The 26,500-nt window shown below is 48.2% G+C and overlaps 1 protein-coding gene across 5 annotated transcripts in view; it reads left to right on the top strand.

Annotated features, from left to right (window-relative positions):
- Positions 1-26,500, top strand: part of LOC144104759 (ras guanyl-releasing protein 3-like) — a 97,090-nt gene that overhangs the window by 30,580 nt on the left and 40,010 nt on the right. For 2 of the 5 annotated variants that reach the window (XM_077637934.1, XM_077637938.1), the window contains exons 1-2: positions 9,506-9,645; positions 26,202-26,289. The gene's annotated coding sequence lies outside the window, so the exon portion shown is untranslated. Of the gene's footprint in view, positions 1-9,505; positions 9,646-10,776; positions 11,410-26,201; positions 26,290-26,500 lie in introns of those variants that run through there. The other 3 variants (XM_077637935.1, XM_077637937.1, XM_077637936.1) reach the window with 2 other exon arrangements.

Below are 26,500 nucleotides of genomic sequence, written 5' to 3' on the forward strand. Positions count from 1 at the left end.
AAGCGGGTTGTAAGCGCTCCTGTTTCGCGCAGACATTAGAAAAACATGACTCGCATTTACGGCTCCCCTCTTCACCTCTCTCCCTTCCTCCCAATGAAGCATGCCAGCGTTCCTCCTGTTTCCCGGCGTTATGGAGTGGAACCGCAGTGTATCGCTATCGGCAGAAGGACTGGCGGATCGGATCGCATGCATTTTGTGCCTTCTTGCGAACACCGTTTTCTGTGCACTCTTTCTTTTGATCAACGTAGCCATGCTCTTTTCGTTTATGTTCTTTCCACGGCTTTAGCTTTCCTCTGGGCCCGTTCGCAGTTCGCACAATCGTTGTGAGGGCCATCGGCTGCCCCTGCTGTGTAGTCCCTAAACAATGGGGATCACGTTCCCGGCCGACCTTTCGCGGCGATCCGCGGCTCCCCAATGGCCGTCCACAGCTTGCAGACGTCGCCGCGGCCCGCTTGTTACGACACCGAAATAACCCCCCGCGACTGGTACCGGAGCTATTTTTAGACCCGAACAAGTTGGAAATAGCAAATGGGAGAGGAGGAGGCATCTGAGCGCCGCCGCCCGGCGTGCCCGGGAGCACCAATCGATATCGCCACCTATTGCGACGTCAGAGGGGGACACGGTACGCGGGCAGGGCTGGCCACGCGCGTCCTCCTCTCCCTCGCCTCCCGCCGGCAAACAAACGGCTCCGTGTCGCCGCTGGTGCGTTACTGCGCGCTTCGCGACTCCGAGCCGTGAGAGGCATGGAGGGCGCGTGACGGGGCTCCCGTGTTGTGATGGCTCGTCCCACTCGATGGCAATCGCTTTCGCTAATGCAGCAATACACGAGCCCATGGCGACGATCGTAAATCTGCGCGCACACAATATTGTTGATAAAGAAATAGCAATGAATGCCAGAGTACAGGGTGTTTAACCTAATACTTTACACGATTGTAAGAATATGGTTTTTGAGTTAAAGTAGCGGGTTTTTCGGCATAGCATTGTCAGCGGTGGAGAACACGCGAATACAGCTAAGGCGTGCAAACTAGCAGGCTGGTTAACTAGTACTCAATAACTGACTTTTTAACTACTACTGTTAGGCTCCTTAATTACTGAGAGGCATTGAGCCCACCGTATGCAATATCCATATCAGTTGTTATAATTTCGAAACACACACACACACACACACACACACACACACACACACACACACACGCACGCACAACGCACAAAAAATTGGTCGCTCTGGGTTATTCGCCTTAGGTATCTTCGGTAATAAGCAGGATCTACCGAGAACTGTATTAAGTGGGACTAGCGATTGGCGAACTTGATCCGTTATTTTTCCAGCTGTCGAAAGGCTTTCTAAGATGTCAGTTACTTCTGATTTATATTGCGACATTCGATCATTATCAAGGCACTCATAAAAAGAGTCGTGATCTAGCTGTCTGAGGCCCTCACGGGTGTAATGAGACGTATTCACAAGCACTACAGGGCCGCCTTTGTCTGCTGGCTTGATAGTAATTTCGGAGGGTGTCGTCAATCTTTTATTGCTTCAGATTCATCTGCGGATAAATTGTGCCTGAAATGAACTTTATCTTTATATGCTTCTAGGATGGCGTGCTGCACTGCTTTACTGCTTTAATGTCAATGTACAGATGTTTACCACGTTGCACAAGAGGGGTCATGTGTTTGAATGGGGGCAACGCATTTTCGGTATCATTGGTTCTGGGACGGTCATGGAAACACTCCCAAAGTCTAAGGTTTCGTGCAAAATTGTCGAAATCTTGTACAAGGGGAAATTCGTTATATCCGCATGATGTGGGACAAAATTTTGTCCACGCTAAAGAAGGCTCGTTTCGGCACTTGAAAGAGTAACACTCGATAAATTGACAACATCGCTGGATAGAAGGCGGTGGTGGTCTTTACCAGCATCAGTAAGCGAACGTTGAAAATATACGGCTGAAACTTCTGTATTCTGTATGCCACAATTAAACAGTAATGCTGTGTCTCGCTATCTTCATTCACCCCAGTATGTCTTCTCTTAAAGGTGCACTAAAGATGAATCTGAATTCGTATTTTTACAGCGGGAACTCTACCTACACGTTGCAGGCATTCTTAGAAAATTCGAATTGTTGTCCTGTGCGGCCGATTTCCTTAATTAAATCGGATTAAACATCCCGGCTCCCGCCTTTTTTTTTAACTCAACGCGGTAGGTAGGAGTCAACCAACGCGTCAGCCAGTCCCGTGGCGACTTGCCGCTCTGCCATCGGCGGAGTGATACGTAAATCAAAGAGTCCCCGTGTATTTTTATTTCCGTGGGCCTAATTAGCGGCTACATTGTCTGTGACTGAAACTGTTTATTCACAGAAAGCTAAAAATCAAATTAAAGCGAAAGCGAAGCCGCCACTGCATTGGCTGAAAGGCACTCCACGCGTTGGTTGACACCTCCTACCTACCGCGTTGAGTTCAAAAAAAGGCGGGAGCCGGGAAGTTTAATCCGATTTAATTTAGGCAATCGGCCGCACAGGACAATAGTTCGAAGTTTCTGAGAATGCCCAGAACGTGTAGATAGATTTCCCGTGGTAAAAAGACGAGTTCAGATTCCGCTTTAGTGCACCTTTAAACACCGAAGCTCTTACTCCAGGACAAAATTTTTTTCAAAAATTTTTCTCTGCTAGTACCACTGAAATTTTGAGTGGTTTACCTGCGGACGACAGATTTATGAGAGGGAAGGTGGTCCCCCTCTCAAGAAAGAAATATTATGTAGTAAAGCTACGCTGAACTCTACGTTTTCGACGAGAACTTTCAAAATTCACCTTACCGTCTTTTTAGAGCATAGCAGTAAGGGAGTTCTAAATGAACGTATAAGAAACATTTTTGTTAATATGAGAGAACGATTAACTGACCTGTTTTAGAAACTCAGCATAAATTGTAACTACTAGGCCGCGCATGACAGTGCTAAGATTCAAACAATTTCAATTCACTTCAATCAACATTTATAGCCGATAAAGTTTTTGGTTGGTTGCTGCTCTAGCTAGCCGTCCCACCTCAAGTGGAGACGGCGAGAGAAGTTTTATTTGCTATGACTTGTCTATGTACGTATGTGACGGCGTTCCTTTCCAGTCCGAGACCACAGTATCTCCATTAAACCTGACTTATGAGAACTACCTGGCGCTATGTCAGTAAACGTATTCCGCATTATAGGTAATATGTGCGTCTGCACACACCCTATAGCCCTCAAGCGAGCAACTCTACATATGCCTACTCGTGCATACCGTTATATAAAGATCACCTCACTAGTGCATGCAAGAACGCTTGCTAGCGCACGGAACATGCATAAGCGAACGCATGCATACAAGAATGCACACGCACATAAAACCATTTAGTTGGTGAAGAGAAGGCCGATGACGTAAGCGCGGAATCCTCACTGAAATGCTAATCTGTATATACCGGTGCAAAGCGCGTGTCACCGCACGAGAACCACCCCAGCGAGCTTTGCTTCAACTCCAAGCGCGACATGCCGCGGATTTCGAAACCTCTTTCTCTCTCTAGGCCTGCGGGTGTGTGGAACGCGCGAATTTCGCCAGCCCTACTGCAAAGCCGAAGGCGGCCATGGAGGGCTGAGGATTTGGCGGCGTCGCATACGAACTTGCAAGGAAGAAGCTTAGAGGCGTTACCTGCGACAGGGCTTAACTCTTAAAGTGACGCCAAGTTCGACTCCAACCAGTTTTTGTTCTTATTTAAAATATATTCCAAGGCTGTCTTTGGGCCTGTTGCTTTTTAACGCGATAGCGTTAAAGTTTCAGTTCGGTTGAAAACCCATGTTGGCGTCGGCGTTACTTTCGTTAGATGATGAGCAGCCAACAGAAAAAAATAAAATGAATTAAAAATTGCCCTGTCCGCACAACGTGACTAGAAAATCCTGTTTGATCTAGAGGGTAGTGACGTAGGCAAGCAGTTTCACTGGGAAGAAAAAGGCGGTGAAGCAGAATCGAACCGCTGCCCTCTGGGTTCGTTCGCTGGGATATATGGAGGCCTTGCACAGTAGGCACAGTAGGCGAATTACATTACAGGGACACTTAGTTAACTATGGTTACGAATTAGCGTCATGAATTAGTATGCATGACGACGTGTAATAAAGCCTTATGTGATGGCAACAATTAAGCGTGTCGATGTCTGTGAAAGGGTGCGCCAAGGCACTCTGGTAGCTCTCCCCCTGTGTCGCGAGCACTGGTCAAATCGAACATACAACCTTTTTGTTTTTGCAGTGTAGAAAAATTTAACAGCCGACGCCAACACGTACGAAGAACCTAGAAACATTTGCCAGAAGGTTTTGTATCCATGATCTTCGTAAATACTACAACTTTCTTTTTTGTTTGTGACTGTAGTGCTCTTCACTAGCTTCTTGAGGTAGCAACTTTCACTACTTCAAATTTCACTACCTCCAGTTACAGAAAAGGTAGTGGTTTTTTGGACAAGTGTCTCGTTAGTATTTATGTAATGAATTATCAGACCATTTTCTTTAGAGTGCACATGCCGCAAGTTACAAACGCATTGAAATAAGGACGTATAAGCTCGTCTCATGTTGTCATTCTAATAGACTGCTGTGAAATCCTGGGCATAACTGTTGATCGTCACATGGGATGAGCATCCACGTGATATCAGTATTGATCCGTCACATCTGATAACCCGCTTGCAGTCATCAAAAAGCCCAGTAGATGAAAAGCATTCGTCAGCCGTGTGCCTGTTGGTCGGGATGTAGTTCCTCGTGCGGTTCCTATGGCGCTGACCTCCAGACCTGATAGGGACCATAGGCGTGGGCAGAGGAGGGCCAAGGAGTGGGGAAGTGGCCCCCAAGACAGACATATAGGTGGGGAGGGGGGGGGGGGGGGACAAAAGCTTTGTGCCATTTGGTACCCTTCTACCCAGAAGAGATGACCTGGCGATGCCATGAAATCTCTGCCTCCTCCCCCTCTCTTTATGGAAAGATGGGAAGGTTTTGCCCGCCTATGCCCAAAGACAACCCGCAGCACTCAGGCGGAGCTACTCTGTGTTAGAACAAGTGAGTTAAGGTAACTCCTCCCAAAGTTTATTATGGTGAGGCAGCGGAAAAGGCACACGCGGAAATCACAGCACAAAATTCAGGAACAAAGTACGGAACAGTTGTAAGTAGCCAGTTCTCACCTATGGGGCGGAGACTTGGAGGCAAACGAAAACGCTTGAAATTAAGTTCAGGACAGCGCAGCGAGATACGGAAAGTAAAATAGTATGTGCGCCGTTAAGAGGCAGGCAGAGGGAAGAGTGAGTCAGGGAACAAAACGTGAGTTATTGGTATCCAGCCGATATCAAGAAAAGTAGGACGTGGGCAGGGAGCGCAATGCGAGGGCAAAATAAGCGATGGGCCCTTTGAGTGACAGAATGCATTCTTAGAGCAGGAGAGCGTCACAGGGGGTGACAGCAAGTCAGGTGGCCGGATGAGATAAAGAAGTTTGCAGTGATAAGGTGGCAACAGCTTTCCGACTATAGGGTTTATTGGGAGAATTAGAGGAAGAGCCCTTTGTCTTGCAGTGGACGCAGTAAGGCTGACGATGAAGCTAATGAGGCGCCAACAGGACCGCGACAAAGTCTATAGGTCGGGTCGGCTAAGGGCGCCCGCAGGTCGTATACGCCTATCCCGAGGGCACGGTGTGCAGCCGTATGCAAAGCATGGGGGCAAGGATGCGGGCAGCACATCCTGCCGACGCGAGTCGCACGTCGGTGGCTCTTTTCGGAGATCGACAGGAAACGTCTTTGATGAAACACATTGCAGCGAAACAAATGCCTCTTCTATTGACCTCCAGTTAACCCCCCCACAGTGTTAGGTTATTGGAACACCAAGTTCGGTGTTACGCAACCAGAACAGTTGTGGCATGTTTAACCACAGCTTCTTGTTATGTGCCGCGAAGCTGAAGCTGCGGAGTGAAAGAGACCCGGTCGGTATAGGGCTATTCCTAGCTGGGATTTAAGCCATGAACGCGGTGTGAATTTGTGGGTAGTTATAGAACAGATGAGTGTCATGAAGTTATCCCTCGCAGTAATAGGAACGGAGGCGACCAGGGTGGTCCTCGATGCATATCATCATAGTGATCGGTGAGCAGGTAGTGAGTTTGACGGACTCGCGAGTGCGTGTTGTCTTGACGCAAAGGGTAAGGGTGGGGTGGCGGTCAAGTCGAAATCACTATCATCATCAACCTGACTACGCCAACTGCAGGGCAAAGGCGTGTCCCCAGCTGCAGCATCCTATCCCCTAAATCTTCTGAATCTCATCCGCCCACCTAACTTTCTGCCGCCCCCTGCTAAGCCCGCCTTCTCTTGGAATCCAGTCCGTTATTAGTACATGCCGTTCCCAAGCCAATTTCGTCCTCTTGATTTCGACTAGGATATCCTTAAACTGCGTTTGTTCCCTGACCCATTCTGTCCACTTCCGGCCTCTTAACGTTACACCTATACTTTATATTCCATAGCTCGCAGCGTTCTTCAGAACTTAAGCTGAGCCCTTTTCGTTAGCCTCCACGTTTCTTCCCCGTAGGTGAGTACCGGCAAGATACAGCTGTTGTACACTTTTCTCTTGAGGGATATTGGTAAACTGCCATTAATGATCTGAGAGAGCCTGCCATATGCGCTCCACCTCATTCTTATCCTTCTAGTCATTTCCCTCTCCTGGTCCGGATCAGCGGTCACTGCCTGACCTAAGTAGACGTATTCCCTAACCGCTTCCACCACCTTGCTACCAGTTGTAAACTGCTATTGCCTTCCGAGACTGTTGAGCGTTACTTTGGTTTCCTGCATGTTAATCTTTAGACCCACCGTTGCATGTCTAAATCATTCACCATGCTTTGCACTCGTGAGTGACTCAGCAAGACGATGTCACCAGTGAAGCGCAGGTTACTAAGGTATTCTTCATTAACTATTATTCTATTTCGTAAGCAATCAATAGATGGATGCCTGTGCACTATGAAACTACCAAATAAGATATGTCTCTTATTTGCTCATTTGTTGGAATCTTCCACCGAGTAGACGACACAAATCTCCGTGCGTTGGATTTTCATATATGCGCAAAGCCCTGCAGCAGCGACACTAATCGGTTTTGTCGAAAACCAGCACGCACAAGGCTTACCACGGGTGATTTTGATTAGCTCTTGTAACCCTCTTAAAACGCTCAGGGGACGGATGAGGGTGCTTTTCCTCTCACTTTCGAGAGGTTAGGAGTAGTCCCGATGCAAAACGAGGCACGATGCATGCAAAGTCGGCGACCTGTATATTTTTAACGTAGCCTGCATTCCACTAAACCATTCTTTCAACGCCTCAGCGGCCGTATGGTGCAATGTACAACGCGTTCGATCACACAGTATCTGCTTGGGAGGCGCTTTACGCGACCATGCCAATAAGACGGAAGTTCGGTCATAGGAAATGGCAGTGCAAAAGAAACGGCTTTCAGTGCCTGTGTAGTGGCAGCATGCATTTTAAAGGCGGCCTCGATGTTATCTTCAAGATAAGTGTTGCAATAGTAAAAAAGGCTTAACTGGAATTGTAATTGCCAACAGCGCTTTTTGAATATACTTAAGATATATCTCGGTAGTTTCCGTGTCGAGCTTCTTATTCTGCCTAGTTCCATGCTCTTGATGGCGCCTTTTTAGGGTAGACATCGGTTTTAGCCTGGCTTCTACGAAATCTGTTCGAGGTGCGAAAATCCGGTAAACCTGAAAACGAGCTGCCAGTTCCACTTGAAAATAAATGATCTTAGATATACAAACCAGTAGTATTTTCCTTGGAGATACGTGTCTACAAATAAATATTGCTGTTCAACTTCTATTGTTGCCTTTGCTGAACACAGCCTCTGAAGTGCTCAGTGATAAAATTTGCCATTGCCTCTGCTAAGTATGCTCCGAAAAACAATGCGATGTTTCTCATCAGTCATTACCGTTATCATCAAGCGTGAAACACCGCCACGGTAAAGCGAAAGCAATGAGAGGCCCGCGTCGTGTGCAGTCACAAGGGCAGCGACATTGTGACTGCTCTCCAAAGTCCGCGATGACAGCCCTGAAGAAAGACAGCCATGGAGGTCTTGCCAACTCAGTGCTGCGCAGGTTCTTCACAATTATGCCACGTAAGCACTGCGGGGTTGTGGAGGAGGAGGTTGCATACCAAGAACCAAGAGGTGCTAGATGAACCATGCTGCAGAACAACTCACTATAGCACGCTATGCCGTTTGATACACGAAACATTAGATTTGTTGGTTGTCACTCCTTGCGTGCTATAAGATAACGGAGGCGGGGCTGGTCGTGGGCTCTGACTGGCCGTGATCCGAGCATTATAACCTTTCACGAAAGTCAACGAGGCGAAAGTTAGGGCACGCACCGCACACTGACGTAGCCGGTTAGACGGTGCTTCTGTCAGTCAGTTATAACTTTTCTGTTGTTTAAACCATTAAGAGTGCAAACCCTTTGTCAAATGGATTTCGTTCTGAGCCATACTACGTGGCTCAGTATGTATTGCCAGCATTCCAAATATTTTTAAGATCAGAGGAACTTCCGAATCTTAGGACTTTCACGGATCTTAGAAGAGCCCGATTGATGGCGTAGAAGCAAACCACTTCTGCTCGATAGTTCTGACAAATGTTGTACTTGCGAACGGAGTGTTGCCACGGTGGCTCAGTAGTTGTGGCACTCGACTGCTGACCCGAAAAACGAGGGTTCAATCCCGGCCGCAGCGGTCACATTTCGATGGAGGCGAAATGCTAGAGGTCCGTGTACAGTGCGATGTCAGTGCACGTTAAAGAACCCCAGGTGGTCGAAATTTTCGGAGCCCTTCTATACGGCGTCTCCTATAGCTTGAGTCACTTTGGAACAATATAGCCCCCATAACCAGAACTTGTGAACAAAGTTTCGGGTTCTCTCAACAACGCCTTCATTCCTATAGCGAGCGCGTGTTAGGTCTTCACACAGCCGCCATGAGGCTGGCTCATGTTAGCTAGAGCCAGGAAATTTTCCACAGCTGTATACTGTCGAAGACGACAATGCAGGCTTCTCGACAACTTTTGCATTTGCACCACCCCGTATGCGTGCACCGAATCCGAGGCCCTCGCTTTGGAGCAGCAGTTGAGTCTCCAAGCGCAGTGCCGCGTGCGATCCGGGCCGCATTAAAACACAAGCATCACCGGCTGCATACACAAAGCCTGCGCCGAGGCCACTTAGCAGGTCACGTCTGGGAGCCGAGGTATACACTACGCCGCTTTGCTGAGCGCATGCAGTATTGCATGCGGTGAGAGCGTGTCAGCGCACGTGCGCCACGCTTTCGGCCGACTGCAGTGCGCGTTGCTGTCGCGTCAAAACGAGCTGCAAGCAAAACGATGTGCGCGCAAGCAAGCAAGCAAGCAAGCAGTCGGATCTCCAAGAAAGCCAGCGAGCAAGCGAGCCCGGTTGTCATGGCGACATAGCGCCGGCCCCTCTCTCCCTCTCCGGGCCCGACCACGGGTTCTCGCCCTTGCTTCTCCTCCTCCCTCGCCCCTCTCCTCCGTTCCCGGATTTCGACGTGCGGCGGCCATCACCACCAACTGCTGACGGTTTCGCGGGGCCTGCCGGAACGCCGCAGCGTATTTCCCACACCGACGCACGACCATGCCTTCAGGTGAGCTGTCCCCTTGGACGTAGGTGCGTTGTGGCAGTGGCTACCACCCTGGCTCAATCGCGAGTTACGGGAGCGGTGCTGTCCACACTTCGGATCGGTGGCCCTAGCCTCGCGTTATCCGGCGTTCACCGTACTGCGAGCGCCTTCTCTGGCTCGGGGTATCGACACAAGACGGCGCGGTTGGGAACAGCCCTGTCAGCGCTGGGCTCTCCCGTCGGCGTTTTCAACCCCGAGGTGTGTGTGAATCAGTTTGAAATGAAATAACGTCAACGAGCGCGGCTTGAGGCGGAAGCCAGTCTTGGCAGGTGGTTTTTGGAGGCGTTCGCGAACGTGTAGCTGACACCCGCATACTTGCTCGCGACGTGATTTGACGCTCGAGCGGCGACCTGGCTTTGAGCGGGCCATTTTTGTGCAGTGCATCGCGGTACGTTGCATCGCTGTGTTTCTGTACACCGAGGTGAGTGATGACGTGAAAGAAAAGGGATAACTGCGCGTAACGAATGCTGAGGATGGATGGGTATATAGTAGTTCCTTCGGGTGCATGTTTTCCGCCGCCAAGATATATACCATCGCCCGTGTCGCGGATCACTGTGTGCTGGAAACTCCTCGTCTTGTGTGTCGATCGAGAAAAACGAATTTCTGGGCATTTTTGGTTGGCGCGGTTTCGCAATTGCACAAATATTTGCGCTGCCTTGTTTTGGGGAGAGGGGAGCGCTGAGAAGCCACTGGGGTTTCACCTGCCCCGGCAACAAACGTGAGCGTGACGTTGAAGTGTGTCGAGAGGAGCTGACCACAGTGGTGGCGATCGCCGTTCCTTGTCAAGATAAGCGCCGATAGGCGTTCGTGCACTCCAGCCGCACGGCGCGCGTGCCGGCCAGGGCGAGCGGGAACCTGTGAAGTGGCAGCTTGCAACTCTTCCTTCCCGCCCGGGGCGAGTTGTCGTCGGCGCCCAATTTCCCGTCGCTCATTATCGCCGGCGCCCTGATTTGCGAGCTGGGTAGCTAGCGCTCGAATCGGCACGTTTCGGCGGCGGCGCCCAATAAAGCGCGCGACGTGCAATGGCCGATTTGCGACGCGAGCGCCATCTCTATCGGCGCTCCGCCGCTGTCTCCGCTGGGATTCCCGGTGTCTGAAGCGCACAGATGATGCGTCGGGCTGCTGCCTCTTGGGAGTCTACGCCGTGCAGTGCGGCGGCGATGTGGCATTGTTGTAGTGCATGTAGTCGACGCCTGTGCGCGATCAAGAGAGAACTGCCTCTCGGACATCGGTAAGAGACGTCATGAGGTGGTGCTGGGATGCGGATACCGAGGCGGCAGCGATCCTAGGAGCGAAGGAGGTTGTGACCGGCGCCGACGTTTTTAATCGCGCTGCTGTCGCCCTCGCCGCCGCGGGGTGAGCGACTTTCATCGAACTGCACGGCGTCGCTGTGTTGGCGGCGGCATTCTGCGTGGACGCAACAGCTGCCTGAGCTCTGCGCGCTGTGTGATATCGCCATATGTTGAGGGAGCTCCCTCGCAGCTTGCACTGGAGCTCGGGGCGCTGCTGCCAAACATCGCTGGGAAAAACTGCGTAACGCGGGTGGCGATAAACTGGTGCTCAGTGTGTACTCTGTTTTCGGCTCACTCCATTTCTTCGCCAGTGCTTTCTGTCACCGTTTGTGCGTCTCTCTTCTTGTGACGCGCATTGGTCTTCGTGCGCTATAATTTGTGCTCGTGAGCGGTGAATGCGAAGACGTTCTTCGAGACAGTGCTACGTGTGATCGACGTGAGTATCGATGTCTCCCGCCATTCGATAGTGAATACTTTCACGCAGTGAAGCGGGATTGTTTACGTTTGCAACGCAATCTTGGGATGATGAGCCCGATAACAAATGCATTGTTGCTACGGCGTGAAGCAATAAAGCTCAGTAGGCGAGAAAGAAGCAGACGGAACAGGTGTTATCTGTGTGCGCTTGATAATGTTTCTGGGGAATCCATCTGTCGCGTGAGCAGACACACTTCAGTGTCGCTGAGTGGTGAACAGGCGATTTTAGCGTCGGCCGGTGAGCGCCAGCAGCTTGGGGATGGTCAACACAGAAATTACCAGCCGTTGTACATGGCTATGCTATAGCCTGAAGTAATCCGGAGAGCCAAGCAAATCGGTCAAACTTTTCACTTTTACGCATCATTCGCAATACCATGCAGGTATCGTGGCTTACAGTGACAAAATGCGCTTTAAAGGATCATCGAGGACACTTTAATGAATTTTTTATTCTTTAAAGTCTGTTCTGTGACTCCTGACTATGTGGGTGTTTAATCGGCAGCAAGAGACGCATTTAATCCTGGGAAAGTTCGATGAAAAGTTTTCCCGCCACTGGATTTGAACTCGGGGACGTCAAGACCGCAAGCGACTCCGTGATACCCGTTTGAAAGATTGACAGTGTAGCCTAGCCTCTGAGATCCGCTCATATATGCTGCTTGCACGTCACCGCAGTTTGATTCCAAAAACGTCCACTGGCGGCGGTATGTGTGCTTCATTTTTCTGCTTTATCTTGCAAAACCTCTGCTTTCTTGGAAACTAGCATTTTCGTCACCATCGAAACGCCGGTGCCTGTCGATGCAGGTCAACCTCAGTTTTTTCTGTGTCCCTTTAAGAGGACAGAATGAGTGCGCCATCTTCTCCAGCCGAAATTGGCGGGGGCACTTGGCTGAGAACCGACACTTGACAGTGTACCTTCGCGCAGAAGTTCGGCGGATCTTCGTGGTTGTGAAAATATTTATTTGACAGTTTGGGCAGATGATTAATGTGATTGGGGGTCTCAAGTCCGAGGCTCATTTGGCTGTTGCTGCTGCCCGTGCCGTCTTTGGAGAAATTGTTCCTGGTTCCTGAGGTTTGAGTTGGATAGAGCCTCCTCCAACTCCTCAGTCTTTGTTTTAATGCGAACGCATTATATGTCCCTTTAGCGTAAAAGTCGGCGTCCGCCATTTATGGCTCCAAAATTAGGAGTATGACAGAACGCCGGTGTACGGTGTCACAACACATTCGAACATGTAGAGTCATGATCACTGAAACGTAACGTGCTGTTACCTGTGAAAGACGTGACTCGTAGTCATAGTCGTTCTGCAACATATCATGACTCAGAACTTTATAAGTGACGTGTGGTAAGGTGTCTATAGTTTGTACAAAGTATGCGCAGTCATAGTCATGCCTCGTAGGCAGTCATTCTGCAACGTAACATGACTCATCACTTTAATGCTTTCGCATACTCGTACGTAAACAGTCTTAAAGGTCTCTGCCGATCTTTTTAAGTTCAGTTAGTTTTTCAGGCCAATCTTGGCTGTGTCTTGATTTCTTTCTAAGTTCAGCGCCGTTGCGGCTCCATCTCGCTCAAGTACATCTCTCCCTTCATTTCGCGCATCTTTTCACTGGTACCCTGTTATACCAACTGGTGTCATTTTCTACTGTCATGGCCTTGCGCACGGCGTGGTCGAGACTTAATGACTATCGTCGGCTTCTTCACGCCACATAGTGTCACCGTTGAGCTCAGCGCACGTTGTCATTGTCATCGTTGCCAGCAAGTCTAGTCATGCCCAACGCAGATCGAAGGTCATTTTGCACTTTCGCTCTCCTCTCTCCCTCATCCGTGACAAGCGAAACGCTTTGTATGTGACCTTGTTTTGGAAAGCTGACCAGTTCAGTTTCTTTAGCGTATACCATGGCATACGTTATTCTAAGGCGGCCACTTCTGTCCTGTAAAACCCGCCGCGGTGGCTCAGTGGCTTTGGTATTCTCCTGACGAGCTGAAGGCCGCGTGGTCGAATCCCGTCCGTAGAAGCTTCAGGTCGCCTTAATTCGGAGTATTCCACTACGGCGTCTCTTATAGCCCACGTGTAGCTTCGGGACGTTAAACGTTACGAGGTAACTTGTAGGCACGTTACACGTTACGAGGTAACTTGTAGGCACAAAACGAACAACCGCGGAAGGGAAACATAAGTCTGATAAACAACGTTTCGGCAAAACGACTTGCATTCGTCTGGGCGCAATAATTCCGTCTTCTTTTCCGTGTACGATGCAGCCTATACACTTACAAAAGTTTCTTTAGACAGTTTATAGACTGCCCATAGTCTTCTGTCTATAAAGTCCGTAGACTGTCCATTGACAATCCTAAAGAATAGTCTATAGGCAACACAAATCTTACGGACAGTCTATATAAAATCTATAGATTTATGGCCATACACTTTTAGTAGACTTTCGTCTATAGGTAGTCTATAGATTATGAATTGACAAAAATCTATAGGAAGGCAATAGAGTCAATAAGAAGTTTATAGACTCTGTACAGACCATTTTTATAAGGGTAGAACTTTTTAAATGTGATTCCGGTTATCTATTGCAAATATCTAACACAAAGTTGCGGCTTAACCACGGACCTTCCCTCGCGTTCATCAGAAGGGCCGTTCTGTTTTCCGACGCACAGCAATGAGTCCCCAATCTGCCGGAATGTCGAGGTGGGTGATCGTACGCTGGGCACGTCTGGCTGCTCGCTACGCGTCGCAGCTCCCGACTGCGTTTCGGAGTGCCGACACGGACCAAAAGCGATTTTTTTATTCGGTGTCCATATCTCCATTTCATCCGTTTATCACGGATTGCCTCTTTTCCCGTTATCGGCCTCTTCTTGCGATGAAAGGGCCCTCTTTAGCCGGCAGCGTTCATTGGTTTTTTTTTTATGCTTCACGTGCCATTTCGTTTCAGCTCACCTCACCTCACATACGGCGTGGGCTAGCGGTAGCTCTCAAGCACACTTTGCATGTGACGGTGCTGAATTCTAGCGCCTGTCTTGGGCGTTAGATGGCAGTCGCTGCACAAGCTTAGCGACGTTTGTGCGCTAGGCAAAAGGGCGATTTTGCAAGTTTAAGCGACCTTAATAGAGATTTTAAGGGAAACTGAGGCTAACTTCATTGAATTATTATTCTTAGTAAATATTGATTATCTTGGATTAATCTGCCTATGATTAGTTCGTCCTGCACCAAAAGACTCATTAAACACTGAGGAATTAAAAAAGAAAATTTCCCGCCGCTCTGTTCAAACGTGGGGCGCCTACGCCGAGGAGCACTGATTTGAAGCGAATCACTGTGTAGCGTAGCCTCTGAGATCAGCGCAGAGAATTAGCGGTCGACGCACGCATTTTACTTGCGAAATCTGCCGATGACGGCGACACCTGCGTTTCGTTTTTTGGACCTTATGGCTTACAAAAGCAACGTTTTCGGTGAGTGGTCTCTTAGTATAGCTAGAATGCCGTAGTCCGTCGATACACGGAAACTTTAAATTGTCCTTAGTTTCCTTTTAAGGATTCGGTTGTGGCAAACTAAGCTGCTGCGGTGTCGTACGCAACAGTTTCGGTCGTTGTGTCTGCTTCGATGTGCATTCGCATCTGTTTAAAGTAGGCGTAGCACTGTTGGAGTAGTATACGTATTCGTACGTAAGAAGGGCACATCAAAGGGTTGCGTCCGGCTGAAGCCGCATGCGGCAGAGGGAACGACAGAGCATTGTTCTAAGAGCGTTAGCCCTTAGAAACAGGACGCGTCTGTCTGCAATGAAGGTCAAATTCACCAAAACAATTACCACGTGACCACTCTATATCACATAGCAACAGTGGGCGCGTAGCGCCTCAGTTGATACCTACACTTTCGATTCGTTATAAAGCGCCCATCGAAGTGGACCCCCCCCCCCCCCCCGGTACCTCCATTTGCATAAAATTTGGGGGCCACCCGTTTGACGCAGAATGTTCGAAGTGGTGTCAAATGACTTGGCATGTTCCTTACGATATAATTAATAATGGAGATTAAGCCCAAAATATGGGTCGGATTCGCACCGAAGACCTTTCCAGCCCCAAACCACGTATTCCGTGTACCTTCGGATGGACATTGCGGCCGAACCGTTTGTCACAGCGGGTTCCGGATGGTTTCAAACGATTCGCCATGTTGTGATGCACAGGACTATAAAATTCATGAACTGATATAACGAGGAAATAGACCGGATGTAGCGAAGGTGACTGTAAATCGCAATAGTTGTGCAAAACCCATTAGGTAGATGGCGCTGCTTGTGTCTTAGAAGGGATGTTTCCGAAAAGGAAACATCCGCTCAGGGACTCCGGAACAGGGGGGGGGGGGGGGGGGGGCGTGTCAAGGGGGGCGGTTGCCCCCAACATTTCTCCAAAGGGAGCAGAGTCCCCCCCCCCCCCCCCCCCCCCCCTTCCTCCTTCACCAAGTCTCCAACTTCTGCAGTCAGATCAGATTACTGACAAGCACTTCAGTTTTAGCACGTTATAAATGTAATGCGAAGTGGGGCTGAGCTCGTTTGCTTCATAGCCAGCCTTAAAACGTTTAATTTCAGTAACCTAAACGAGTCATTTCCCAACAGAAATTGTTAATTGACTGAGCTCTGTTCATCGACATGATTACTAACATTGGAACAGTATGTACAAACTTTTTACTGCAGTCTATCACTCCTCATATATATATATATATATATATATATATATATATATATATATATATATATATATATATATATATATATATATATATATATCATGTTGCCCACTTCAATTCAACTTTTTGTATGCATTAGAAGTACACGTTTTAACAGCGAAGTATGAAAATATAAACAAAAAGTAAATAAAATTGAATAAACATTGAAATAAAACATGGAATAACTAAAACAACTAAAAACTCTAAGACCTGCCTCCCCCCCCCACACACACACACTCGAAAAAAGTTCTGGAGTTCCTGCTGCGGATGTTCGGATTTGGTGTTCTCCACGTTTGCTGAGCACACCGATGTAAACACTTGAAGCTACCGTAGCCAACGCTCTAAAACCGAACACTGAGGCGGCATTCGCACACACTCGGGACGCTAACTCGAAAAGCGAGCTGCTTTCGCGGGGAACTTTCGCTTGCGAAGCGTGAGGACTCGGCGGCGCCGCCATAGTCTGCGGGCCCAGTCGTCGGTTTTAGACCGAGCGGCTGGGTATTATGCTCAGAAATGCATACTCCTCATCGTAGGTGCTTGGCACCTGCCCTGGTTACAGGGGCGGTTCGAATAAATGTTTCTCAAGAAGCATCGTGACACGTGCGCGTGCAGTTTATCACGAATCTGCCTTTCGCCGAAACGGGGATGCTTGAGTGATGTGTGAGCAAACACGGCGATATCATTGGCCTTGCATTTTGCAGCCGCGAACATAGCATCGCCATTCAGCGCGCTGTTTATCTGCGGTAGATAGACGAACCGATTGATCAGAAGTCTCCCCCGTGGAGGCAGCGATTATCACCTGACCTGTCTGCAGTGCAAATACAAATAGAACCTCTTTTCCGAGAGTGGTCATTGTTCCCTTCACCGACTGATATATTTCTCCGCATGAAGAAGGCCAACGGTCACTGAAGCCAATGAAAGCATATATGGGAATGCTCCTTTCGTGTGTGGTAATGATCATTTGAGTAATTAGTAGTGGAAAAATTTCTTTCCTGAAAGGTAATTTATTAAAAAGTATAAGAAAAGACAACCGCAAGCCGCCTGCCTATACAAAAGTTGCTTTAGACGGTCTATAGACTGTTCATAGACTTCTGTCTATAAAGTATATAGACTCTCTATAGACAAACCCTAGAGAACGGTCTATAGGCAACACTAATCCTTTAGACAGTCTATAGATAATCTATAGATTTATGTCCGTACACTTTTAGTAGACTTTTGTCTGCAGGGAGTGTACAGACTATGAATAGACAAAAAGAAATATCTATAGCAAGGCAATAGATTATATAAGAAGTCTATGGACTGTCTATAGACCATCTATGTGAGGGTGGGGATTCGAAACCACGACCTCCACACGTCACGTGCGGTAGTACACTACCAGGGGAGCTACGACGGCGGATGTCCAACGACGGTTGTCCAAATACACTTTAGAGTGTATTAATGTTGCGTTCAGCCTAACCCTGCGAGTGTTCACCAGCGCCACCGTTTGTCATATATTGTGGCGGACTTCACACGTCCTGTTTGTTTCTTTAATGGTGTTTAGCGTCCCAAAGCGACTATAGGCCCGACAGGCTACATGAGGACGTCATAGTGGAGGGCAGCGGATAATTTCGACCACCTGGCGCTCTTTAACGTGCACTGAATTCACACAGTACACGGACGTCTAGCATTTCGCCTGCATGGAAATGCGACCGCAGTGACCGGGATCGAACCTGCGTCTTTCGGGTCATCAGCCTAGAACCATAGCCACTGTTTTAGAAGTACTTCATGCAGGGCGAGTTGGTTCATGCTTTTAAATTGACTACAAATTGCGATAACACAAGACAGGCACAGGGGACGAGGTGGCCACTGAGCCACCGGGGTGCTGGCGCATCCTGTAACATCATGCGCCACATGGAGATCGGTAGTTAGGAGCACCGCCTGTGCACAGTCGTGGGGACAACCGTCACGTACACTTATTCCTGGCATGCCTTATCCAGATGCGCTGTGCCGGTTATGCATTCTCGGTTCTGAACTACTGACCTCCTGTGTTTCCAAACTTCTCGCGATCGTCTAAGTGTTCGCACTTGTTGAAAATTGAGCATTGGCTGTTTCTGAAACCCAGAGCAGCTCCGATATCTCAGTGGTCTGTGGGCCGCGGCGCCGTGCATGCGCTGGATGAGGATGTATTCCATCGCATCGCTTCCCGGATGTTCTCCGAGATATTGAAGCCGCCCGTCCTTCTGAGAACGCGTTCATTCTGGATTCCTCCCCTTACAAAAATTTCTTTAGACAGTCTATAGACTGTCCATAAACTTTTGTCTATAAAGTCTATAGACTCTCTATAGACTAACCTTAGAGAACAGTCTGTAGGCAACAGAAATCATATAGACAGTCTATAGATCTATGACCAAACACTTTTAGTAGACTTTTGTCTATAGGCAGTTTACAGGCTATGAATAGACAAAAAGAAATATCTATATGAAGGCAACACAGTCTATTAGAAGTCTATAGGCTGTCTATAGACCATTTTTTTTATAAGGGCCAGTCGAGTGGGACGATGGGAGACTCCCCGTGCTAGCAGCAGGAGATCCTCTGGCATGGAGGAAGGAAAAATCCATGTCCTCTGGTAAGAGTGTAGCAGTGCAGGCAAGTTGATATGCGTCATGCATAGATGATCGATATCAGAAAAAAACAACAACAAAGGAAACGAGGGTTCAAAGGGAAAAAAAGGGATGGACCCAGGACAGCGTTGGTCTACGGTGTTTTCTGTTCCGTCAGCGTGCAACAACTATGGCACTGCCAGACGATTGCAGGGCACAAAAACCCACGATGAAATATCCCCTTTTTTGTTTGGTCTGTCATGTTGTATTCTGTTACCGTGTTCCAGTGTCGCATTTGTGGCCTTGCAATTGAGCAGAATATATAAGCGCCTATGGGGAACCTGCGCTGCCAAGGTGGCACTGCAATTGTTCCACTCGGTGATTCAAAGCTGCTTTTGTCAGCCGCTTGGGCCGCTGCAAACGCGAGAACACATTCTGCGCGATTAGACACCCGCGTTTGGCTGACAGCATTCGTTGCCTAGCTTCTCTCGGCGTAGCCCGGATAGCTGACGCACGGCACGTGCGCCTTCGACAGAGCGCGGAGGCTCGCGCCAATAAGCGTCTGAAGGTGGCGCGGAAAAGTACCAAGAGTACTACCCAAAACTGCTTGCTCTTCTCGCTAGGCAGTGTGCTATGGCGCTGCAATCGGCACCGCAAACTTCAGCGCAAGTTCCCCATCCCACTCGTTGCTTTGCTTGGACTACACTTTGGCAGCACTCTGTCGTAGTTCGCGAGAAACTGTAACAGCAGGAATCGTTTCGGCGGCAACAGCGTTTCGGTGCATGCACTGTCGTCGCCGCTGAACAGGCCTTGTCATCGGCTACGGAAGATTTCTGTCATCGCGACAGCCGACGACGGCGGAAACCGCTGTCATATATTGCGGCCGTATACCTTGCAGCGACGACTGAATTCCCCGCTGTCATATTTGCTCTGGGCTTATAGCGGCGAGCAGGCAGTTGGGAGCCCCTGTTCTTTTTTTTTTTTTGCACGCGGCGGCGGCGGCTGCGTTGCGCGGTTGTGTACACCATAGGTTGACGCCGCCGCAAGCTGCGCTCGGGGTCAGCACGCGAAACAGCTGCGGCTGGCGGCGCCGCGTCGGTGCTCTGCGTCGCCTCTTCTCCTTGGGTCGCCTTGTAGGCGGCCGAGCGATCTGCTCCTTGTTGTTTGTGTCACGCGCGCCCGACCCTGCCGTCGCGAGGGGCGCTGTGCTCGATGGTGCGTGAGCATGACGCTCTAGGATAGGCGGAGGACAGATGAAGGGACGAGAACAGTGGACTGAAATTATTGATGCATTGTTTGAAATACCTTACAGGCTCGTTGGCATTGTGTCAGGGATGAGAAGGGAGTTGTCACTTGAACTCTGAACGGCAGGACCGCAATTTTATTTTAAGCGCAGAAAGACAGCACAGGAAGGAACGAAGTTGACAGGACAAAGCGTTGTGTTGTCTTTCTGTGCTTAAAACCAATTACAGTAATGCATCAGCTGCAAACATCAACTAGCTTGCAAAAGCGTCCTCGCTCAATGGCACATATTTGACAGAATCAGCAACGTCAAAAATGTGATACTTAACAATAAAATACTTGAACGCACAGTGTACAGTATATTTTACAAAAATTTCTTTAGTCACTTCATAGAGCGTCCATTGACTTTTGTCAATATAAAGTGTATAGACTTTCTAAACACCTCCTATAGACAACTGAAATCTGATAGACATTCTATAGACATAGAGATTTGTGGCCATGTACTTCTAGTAGACTTCTGTCTATAGACCGTTCATGGGTTATGAACAGGCAGAAGGGGATATCTATAGGAAGGCAATAGTCTATAAGAAGTCAACAGAAAGTCTATACACCATTTTTATAAAGGATAACACGTCAAACTGTTCAGAGGAGCGAAAGAACGATAGGCGATAAATGATAAACATTTTTGGAGGCAATGTACAGTCCTTGTCAAAAGTCTTAATGCCACAGCGTTCATCTGCAGTGAAATGAATGTTCCTAGAATGCTCCGTGTAGCGGATCATTCAAAACACAAGTCAAGCAGGAAGCTCCTCTATCGCAAGAAGAAACCTTCTGCTGGCGTTTCAAGGTCATTCGGCCTTTAATACTGCCGTGATGGCTCTGTTATGCGGCTCAAGCGAAAAGCCTTTGGCTTTAAGGAGAGTCTTATAAGACTTCTGACGAAATGAACGGCTGCGCAAATCAGGACACAGAAAAGAAAGAGACACCACATGCGCACACTACCAACTGTTTATTCTAAGGAAAAGTGGCATATTTAAACAGTTCCGCTCAAGCATGATACTCATCTCATTATCCCTTCGAACCCAGCACGTGGTATGAAAGCCGCTACATCAGGTTAACATACTGTGTACTGCAGATTAGACTAACAGATCAAAGGAATTAAAAAACGGAAAAAAGGGCCATCTCTTAGCAAAATCAGTGTCAAACAATCGTAGCAACAACAGAGTCATACAGGAGAAGCAAAAGCAGTCAGAAACCAAAAAAACAAAATGTAAAAAGTAAAAACCAATAACAATCGTAGCAAAAGCAGAGTCAAACATATGAAGCAAAAGCAGTCAGAAAAAGAAAGATAAAACCAATAAAAAAATTAACAACCCACCTAAACAAACAGCAGACGGCCGCTAGAAATGCTAGGCTGAAAAAGTAGCACAGAACATGACGTCATAAAAAACTGTCTAGGAAGGAAACTTCACTTCTACGGAGGAATACCGAGGCGTCGCTGACGCATGTGCTTCCTTTCTTTTTTATCATAAAGGCCTCAAGTATTTCACGCGCCACCTGATCGCGACTCCTGCCCAGAATCCTTATTCCGTGAAGCACCGGCTCACACTTGCAGTCTCTACAATGGGGAGGCAGATTTGACCCGCCTCCGCTTTCTAACGTTTTCTCATGCTCCCGTGCCCTGTAGTTAATGCAGCGACCCGTCTGGCCTATATAGATCCTTCCACACGTCAGTGGGATTTCATAAACCACTCCGACAGCACAGGATACGAATTGCTTGCCGTGCCTCTTTTCGCACAGGGCTTTCTTCTTCTGGCCGATCCGCGAGCATAACCCGCTCAGCTTTTTGGGCGCGGAGAAAACGACAGGAACGTCGAACCGGCCAGCAATCTTCTTCAAACTGTGCGCCACTCGGTGTATATAGGGGAACAATTGTGGTCTTCTTGATCCCGGCTTAGCAAGGGATTTCTTCTTCTTGCCTTTCATTTTTTGAAGGAGGGTCTCTGCTACGCTGCACCAAGACTGTATACATATGGCGCATGCTGTTATAACTGTTGAATTAAACAAGCAGTGAAGGGGTAGCTTACGTTGTGATACGATGGCAGAGCCAAGCAAACCAATAAGAGAGAATGTGAAACCTGTGAGGACATTTATGAGCCAGAAAACTAACACCGAATAGCATACTGATGTAATAGCCCTCGTCCCGCCTACTTGCTTGTTCTTCTTTTGTGTGTTAAGCTACTGTCACGTGGTTGCGACATGTTGTAGAGGACCGGCAAAAATGCTGGCGCAGAATTCGGAACCTTTTGTTGTGCGCGAGCTTGCGCCGGTAACCCTTTCAGGCGCAGCCAGTAACATTATATACACGATTCAAGGAAATCAATTAGTTTTTCAGCGAAAAGTACCAGGGGTTAATTTTGGGTTACGCATGTACATTTCGTGCGGTGTGTCAAAATGGCTGCAAATTGTAACATTTCTGTGCCACAGTTTGTCAGATGAACACCTGACGGATCATCAAATTAACTTATGTTTTGAAGATGCACATGCATGACGCTAGGAGTTCAGAATAAAAAAATTATTATTGCTGGCGGAATCTACGTGGAAATGGTGGAGGGCTTGCTGCAAAGTATCTTGAGAAATATTATTTACGGCGTATGCTAGTGAGCGTAAAAAAGCATTCTAGCATTCTATTCGCACCATGATTACTACTAAATCCGCCTTTAACAATGAAGTCGGTGCCAAATGTAACAACTTCCAAAAGAAAGTTGCGGGTAAATGTGCGTAATTTTGTACACAGTGCCTTAAATGACGACACTCAGGGCAACTGCGTCTGGTTTATGTTCCGACTATAAACTGACCCTTTCTGGCTATGTTAACATTTATCCGGCGGCAAAAACTCGTTTATGACCGAGAGAATCGAATTAAAAAAAAAATTCCCGCCAGTGGATTGGAACGCGTGGCACCCTACTGAAAAGGACGGGCTGCCGCCGTTTTAGAAGCTGATATCGATCTAGCACAGCCACTGAGGTCCGCGCTGAAAAGTCAGTGGCGAAGAATGCAGTTTATAGTTGCCAAATCGGCCGGTAGGTAGAGACACGCGTATTTCGATTTTTGGTATTTTCTACCCTTACAAAGTTCCGTTTTCGATGAGAGTGATCTCTTCCCTGGTCGTTCGAAGTCGGTACGCCATCTGTGCAGCTGAACTTCAGTGTCTGCTTGGTATCTCCTTAAAAGGTTAAACAGAACTCAGCATGTGCTCCAAGCGGTCGTCGGGGTGACAGTGTTAATCGCTCCTGGCCGCGCTTGATTGTAAAGTTGACTGTGTCAGTGCACGTTAAAGATCCCCAGGTGGTCGAAATTATCCCGGAGCCCTCCACTACGGCACCTCATTCTTCCTTTCTTCTTTCACTCCCTCCCTTATCCCTTCCCTTACGGCGTGGTTCAGGTGTCCAACGATATATGAGACAGATACTGCACCATTTCCTTTCCCCCAAAACCAGTTATTATTATTATTATTATTATTATTATTATTATTATTATTATTATTATTAATACTGTAAACTTTCGAGATAAGCCGCATAAATCCCGACGACGATCCCGAGCATTGCTGATGCTGTCGCGAGTTGTCATGATGGCTCCAGGGCGACGTGGTAGCTGACCATAAGGCAAGCGTAGTTCCTTTGTCGTATAGCGCGCCTGCTGGCGTCACCGCCTCATAACGTGCGCGAAAGATTTTGCGCATGAATTCTGTTTGAAGTTTTAAGTTTATTTCTTAAAATACATGGCAAATACATACATGCACTGATTGATCGTACAAATAGAGGTCCCAGAGCAATATGCTGTAATGGCACCTCTTATAATAAAATGGATAAACTGATGAAATTTTTTAGCAAACTAATGACAATGACGCATCATGGAATGAACATGACGCGAAGCTGCCAAGCAGTGACATGCTCCTCTTTAGTACATTTTCCCCAAATACACCACTAGTTCTTTTAGGAAAACATACGGGCTGCCCAAACGAACTGGCTTTTTCCGGTTTGTATAATAATCTGTTGGCTGGAACACGTGAGAGTTTAGAAGGAAATGTACAGGTGATACGCGAGGAACATATTGGCCGCAGGTAGTCGCCTTGTCAGTTCTGTAAAGTGTGGAGCTGGCTGTCGAGGTCACGAATATCGCGAGCGAAGGTACTTCGTGTCACCATATGGTCTGGGACTGTCCTAGAACGCCCCCCCCCCCCCTCCCCATCCGACCCCCATGTACCACTCCTCAATGGCCTTGTGGGATTACATGCAATTCCTTCCTTTGCCCGACCACCAACTTCTGCTGGTCCGCCGTGTACAGGAGATTGCAGCCGGAGCTGGGCTTTTCTAGTAACGGGCCCACCCTAGACAACAACAAAAAAAATAAATTTTATTAAAGTTTCTTCTCAAACCTTGGTGAACCATTCTTCAGTGGAACCTCCTCCGTCTTAGTCGTTTGTGAAGCAGCACCTCTCCAGGAATTTGTCTGGTCCCGAAGACACAGGGTGCAAAGTCTGCGCTTTGAGACTGATGAACGAAGGACTCAAATCTGGAGTGCTGCAACGCATCTTGGCGCACTATCATCCACGCGACGGCATCCGTTGTCGGACAGCAGCACAACTTTATCCGGCAGTCTTTACCCCGCAGTCTTTATCTGGTAGTCTTTATCCGATGGCCTTTATCCGACGGTCCTTATCCCATGGTCTTTGTCTCACGGTCTTTATCCCACAGTCTTTATCCCACGGTCTTTATCCCATAGTCTTTATCCCACGGTCTTTATCCCATAGTCTTTATCCCACCGGCTTTATCCGACGGTCCTTATCCTACCGTCTTTATCTCACGGTCTTTATTTCACAGTCTTTATTCGACAGCGTGCCTGCCCGACGATGCTTCACAGCTGTGTCGAATTGGTGCGGGATAGCGCTGCACGTTTTGTTTTCTTAACCCGTGTACCTAAGTTTTGTCTTGTAGGCGTATATTTTCTTAACGCCCGCCACGCTGCTGGCGGCGCACATCGGCGGAGGCACGCGCGGGACCTTCCGCGTTACATACGCTGGAGTCCTTGGCGGCTGAAAGCGACCTCTCATAAGACATGAATAATGTACTGTCGGGTACATAAACACTGGCGGCTGCGCGTCTCGCTGCTTTTGTAGACAACGGGTAGACGTGCATCCTAATTTCTCTGATAGACGGCGCTAGTCGTTGATCGCTCCGCTAGGTGGGAAAAGTTTTGTTACTTTTCCGAACCGCTCAGGGTTTTTCTTCACTGGCCCCGCTGGATGCGGAAAGACGCGTTTTACGCATGGCCAATAAAGCTAACGATCGTTACTTCAGCGTCTTCCACACGGCGGAGGCCTTTTTTTTCTCTCGCCCATTAAATAAGAACTGTTGGCCGGCATGAAAATAATTTGCTATTTCTCTAGGGATGTCCGTGACATTTTAGGTACCATTCTGAGGATGTTCGCATTTTATTTCGCCATTTATAATGCCTTGATAGAACCCAGGAGGGCAAACTAGAATTTGATGCACTGCGCCGTTGCGCATGCCCAGAGTACATCGCTCGTCGGCGATTGTCAGGTGCGCCCTTCAGGCGGCACCTGCAGGGATAGTGCATTGCACAGTGCTTCCTGGACAGACCCACTATTGACGTTCGGTTGTCGATGCCTCGAAAGCGAATCTTTTTATCATCGGTCTAAATTTGCATTTGAACACGGCTGGTGGTGGGTGGAAAGCGTTCGTGCACATTTGCTGTAGCGGTTGCCTTACAAAAATGGTATATATATATATATATATATATATATATATATATATATATATATATATATATATATATATATATATATATATATATATATATATATATATAGACAGTCTGTAGACATCTTATAGATTCTATTGCCTTCCTATCAGTATTTCTTTTTGTCTGTTCATAGTCTATAGACTTTCTATAGACAAAATTTCACTAGAAGTGTATGCCCACAAATCTATAGACTGTCTAGAGGATTTGTATTGCCTATACACTGTTCTCTAGTGTTTGTCTATAGAGAGTCTATACACCTTATAGACAGAAGTCTGTGAGCAGTCTATAGACTGTCTAAAACAACTTTTGTAAGGGTTGTAGCCGAACCTCCACCGTTCTGGTCACACGATTGAATTGCGGCTTTCTCTCTCCTCCCCCCCCCCCCCCCCCCCCACATTTTGCAGTTCAACCAAGCTCGGCTGCATCAACGAGGGACGCGTCAGCGCTTCTTTAACTCCGCCATTGCTTTGTTCCGACATGACAGCGATACAGGTGAGTGAGAGGCTGCGCTGCATGTCTCGAAGTACACCCGGCGCCAAAAGTTTACGGGGCACGCGAGCCGCCGTCAAGGCTACTTCCGTGTGGACCGGCGCACAGGCCGAAAAATGCCAGGCTGCCAGTCTGCCGGGTTCCCGCGCTGTGAAGCTCAGGTTGAATATTCCTGATTTCAGGTTACGTGCAATGTCTGGAAAGAAATCCAGCT

The sequence above is a fragment of the Amblyomma americanum genome, chromosome 9, assembly GCF_052857255.1.
Source record: "Amblyomma americanum isolate KBUSLIRL-KWMA chromosome 9, ASM5285725v1, whole genome shotgun sequence".
In the NCBI taxonomy this organism is placed as follows: Eukaryota; Metazoa; Arthropoda; class Arachnida; order Ixodida; family Ixodidae; genus Amblyomma; species Amblyomma americanum.